Here is a 4917-nt window from a genome sequence, read left to right as displayed (position 1 = left end):
TACAATTTCATAGTGTCTGGGACATGTAGTCAGTCAAAAAATACTTGCTGAATGAATGAATGATTTAGAGTTTGTGGTGTGTTCATTCATATGCAGTCTCACTCCATCCTTATCAAAACTCTGAGTGGGGTGGATTGATAATTCCATTTTTAAGATGAAGAAACCGAAGGTTAGAGAGTTTATATGACTGGCCAATATCAAAACCTAGTAAGCAAAATTAAGAGCTGAACTTAAAACCATGTCTTCCTAATCTAAATTTAGAGAGGACATTGAGGCACAGAGAGGTTCTGTTACATTTTTAAGAACACACAGCAGTTGGTAGCAGAGCCAGGACTAGAACTCACATGTCCCAAAGGTGAGCCCAATGCTTTCCTATTTTATCATGACATCACTCTTAATTTCGTTTTATTTCTCTATCCCAGAATTCCCTGTAGCTTGTTCCCATCTTTAACTGCTTGTCTGTCACTGAATTATTGTGCCTTTCGTAAGTTTCTAAAAACTGCCTTCCAAATATTGGTACAATATACTAACAACAGCAATATTTATTTCTAAGTCTTACTATATGCCAGACCCTATTTTAAACACTTTACATGGATTATTTCATTAAAACCTTCTCAGAGCCCTATGTGGTAGATTCTATTATCATCCCTATTTTACAGATGGGGAAACTGAGGCACAGAGAGTTGAGTAATGTATTCACAGTCACCCAGCTAGAAAATTGGGAAACTGGGTTGGGAACTCATGTGTTCTGACTCCAGAGCCTGGGGGAAGGAATCTCGTGAGACTGGACCTAGAGACATATAACCAGAGTACAGTTGGAGGTTCCTAAAGAACAAAGCCTCTGAGAAACCCACAGAAGCACCCCACTAGAGAACAAATGTCCAAAAGAGAAAAAGCCAGTTTCAAACATCCATCAAGTGCCAAGGACCCTGACGCCAAACCTTGGCCATACCTGCCACATGAGACTGTGCGTGTCCCCTTACAAACTTGTCATCCTCTGGTCCCAGCTAGTGAGTGACAAGGAGAACCAGGAGGCTGAGACACAGCCCCCCAGGGCTTGCCTCTTCTCTACCGGCTTCGGCAAAGCTAAGCAAAGTTGAGAGCAGTACTGAGCAGGTGACTGGAGGGTCTACTATCAGATAAGAATTTGGAGTTTTTATTTTTGCACTGGAATGGAGATCGTAATTCCTTGAATCGAGAATTGTTTTGGGGACAGAGGTGAGGGGGAGTGTCTCAATTTCCTGTGGCTGCTGTAACAAAATACCACAAACCAGGTGGCTTCGAAGTACGGAAATATACTGTCTCATGGTTCTGGAAGCTGGGAGTTTGGAATCAAGGTGTAGGTCCTATTGATTTCTTTGGAGCTTTGAGGGAGAATCTGCTTCATGCCTTTCTTCAAGGTGTTCCGTGGCTTGCAGCTGCTAAGCCACATGGTGTCCTTCCTCTGTCTTCCTGGTTCTGTGTACCTCCACCTCTTTTATAAGGACACCACTTATGCAGGATTCAGACTTGCCCTTCTCCAGTATGACCTCATGTTAACCTAACTGATAACATCTTCAAAGAACCTATTTCCAAACAGGGTCACAGCCACAGGTATAGGAGCTAGGTCTTCAACGTATCTTTTGAGGGGACACCATTCACTTCATCCCTGGGAGATTTTGTAACTATCTGAGAGTGCTCCCTGAATGTTGTGAGATCGGACCTAGATTTCATCCAAGGGGTGAATTTGAACAAGTGATGGAGGAAAAGAAAGTTGTCTTCTGCTTGCATGCTATTGAGCCCAGCTGAATGAGAAAATGGTTACTAAACTTCAAAAGCCGTTTGCTACCACCTAGCTTTCAGGACCTTCTAATTGTATCCAGACCTCTACTCAGCTCCATTTGTTAGCTTTTAGACCAGAGGCTGGGCTATTCTAAAAGCCTTAGGGGAAACCTTTAACAATCTATGCTGCTCAACTTCCTTCAAGGAAATGGATTTCTCCCAGTCAAAGTGTGGGATGAGAGCTCATGAGGACCCAGTGCACATGGCCAGACCCCTGGGAGAAGCTGATTTGCAAGGCGGTGCCTAACTCTGCAAATTAACCAAGGATACCATGAACAGAAAAGGAGCTCACCTTCTTCAGGTATTCTGAGACCTCCAAAAAGCAGAGACTTCCTGGACCAAGTCACATGGAGGATGCATATCTGTCAGTAAGCTGAGTATAATAAGTTACTTCAGGCATCAAATGAGGTAAAAGTGGAGTGGGAGACACCCAGGATCTTAACTGAGCTCTCTCCCTCTCTGCTTTTCCATCTTTGACTTTCTCTCTTTCTTTTGCTTTATTTGGTTGTAATGGAATATGGAAGCTGGGGGGTGGCAGTAGCCCTGGCCTGCTGAGTATCTGACTCCGCCCCTTAGTCTCTCCCTACTCCTGTACCTTCACAGACCAAGGGAGAGAATAAGACTAATCCCATAAAGCAGAGGCCAGAAACGGGCGCTTTACAGGCTGAATTCTGCTTGCAGATGTATTTTGTTAGCCAGCAATTTATTTTATTTTCTAATTTGAACTACTCACCAAAATTTAAAATTGAGAAGTTTTACATAAAAATTTATATTTCTGGCTTAAAAAAAAAATCAGAACTAGAAAAAATGGGCCCACATTTCCACATAGCAAGAGTTGGCTAGAAGAGCTGAGCTGTGACTACTTCCTCGAGAGGACTTGTGCCTGTCAGTGATAGCAGCTCACGGCTTTTGTTTAAACGACATCCGTGCCCCCCCACCCCGCCCCCGCCCCAGGCAATTATGTGTCAGACCCCCGAGTAAAAGTTTGTATGTATTTAAATGAATACCTGGAAATAGATATGCATTTTTGATACGCAAAGCAAGAACTTGAATAAAGCAGATTTTTTGTTTCCTATAGAAAAATTCTGGAGTCTTTTAAGAAGGAGGAATTTATAAATCTGTCAATATCAGATAAGCCTTGACTGAATGGGCAGGTAATGAGTGTGCCAGAGGAAGCAGAGAGCTGTACCAAGAATCAGGGGACCTGATATTTTATTTCTAGTTCTACCTTGAGTTATCTGGATGGCCTTAGAAGAGTTTCTTCACTTCCTTGGGCTGCAGTTCTCTAATTTCAGCATAAAGCATTGGTATAACCACCGTTCCCAAAGAGCGTTTCTTAGAAGTTGATCTCCTGGAAGGATCTCCATGAAAAGAGGGTTCCATTCCCAAATAGTCTGGGAATGCTGCATCTTTTATTTGGCTTTGGAAGACAACCCGTGAATATTAGCAAATTTAGGAGAGGTCCTATAGGAATGGAACTTGGTTAACTTTGTTTAATACAGTGCGTTTTGCAAATTTATTTGACCAAAGAACAGTTTTTAAAAACATAGCCTCGTTTAACATTGTGCAGAGCTCCTATCCTGTAGAACACGCTTCGATGAATGCACAGCTGCATTGAGACCCATCCATCCTGAGTACCCAGTGGCCCTGTGAAGGGTATTGAAATAAAGGCTTAGAATGAGAGAGGTTTGCATGTTAGGATTTTCATTTGCTTTTTGTTTTTATTCTTTTTCATTGTGCTTTAGGTGAAAGTTTACAGCTCAAGATAATTTCTCATACAAAAATGTATACACGTATTGCTATGTGACCCTAGTCCCAATTCCTATAATGTGACAGCACACTCACCCTTTCCACCTGAGGTTTCCTGTGTCCATTCAACCAGCTCCTATCCCTTTCTGCCTTCTCATCCAGCCTCCAGACAGGGGCAGCCCATTTAGTCTTGTGCATCTACTTGAACTAAAAAGCACACTCTTCATGAGTGTTATTTTATGTTTTACAGTCCAGTGTAATCTTTGTCTGAAGAGTTGGCTTTGGGAATGGTTTTAGTTCTGGGTTGGGTCGGGAGGTAGGAGTGGGGGGAGGGGGCGTGTCTCCTGGGAGGATGTTTTTAATTAATTCATTTACATCTTAAATCCTTTTTTCCTCTGGTGATGGCACTTTATTTTTCTCCCTTGCTCTGTGAAACAAATTAGCCATGGAAAGTATATTCTCTCTGCATTATCTGAATTTGATTTTCCGAAGTCTTCCTTCTCTAAATATAGTGTGTGCTCATCCCGTCCAAAGTGACTATTATGCTGCTAAAATATTGAAGTTTGGAAAAAGCAGAGCTGTTGTGGAAACATTAAAAAAAAAAAAACATAATTACTGTACAATGGCACCACCTAATTTGCATATAGTCGAAATGCATCTTGATGGGAAAAGCAAAGAATTTCAGAAAATATTTTCTGTGTCATGATTTCTATTCTCTTTGTTTCTCCTTTCCACGAGGGGCCAGTCAGAATGCTTTATTACACAAATTTGAAGTAAATTAGGATTTAAAAAAATTTACTTTCCATGAACGAGGCAAGCTTAATCTTTTATGGTACCTCAGGGGCAAGTTTGGGAGCCCCTGAAAAATACAGCTCCTTCTGGAGCACTAAATTCCTTGAAAGAGCTCCTGGAAATGCCATTTTCTTCCAGATGATGTGACATGGCATCCAGGCTTGGAGGACTTAGTGGTGAGCTGACTGTACCAGGCATTATGCAAACCATTCAGTGTTATAAGCATGAATTTAGTTATGTCTTTAAAACAGTCTGAATGGGAACATTCGAATTCTTCACATAGAGCTGTATCTTGGGCTTTCCTACAAAGGCAGAGATTGCTGCAGGTATTCCTTTTCAGTGAGGAACCTCAACTATTCTTGTTGCCTCTGATGGAGAAGGATTTGGGGCTGAAACCCTGGTGGTATAGTGTTTAAGAGCTGCTGCTGCTACCCGAAAGGTTGGCAGTTCGATACTAATAAACCACAAATCAGAAGTCCAGACCATTAAGATAAAATTCGATGTGGATGCGTACCTGGTCTTTTTTTAAATGTAAATCTATGGGGCCCTGGTGGT

This window comes from Loxodonta africana, chromosome 22 (assembly GCF_030014295.1).
Source record: "Loxodonta africana isolate mLoxAfr1 chromosome 22, mLoxAfr1.hap2, whole genome shotgun sequence".
NCBI classification, from domain to species: domain Eukaryota; kingdom Metazoa; phylum Chordata; class Mammalia; order Proboscidea; family Elephantidae; genus Loxodonta; species Loxodonta africana.
This window is presented reverse-complemented; position numbering follows the sequence as displayed.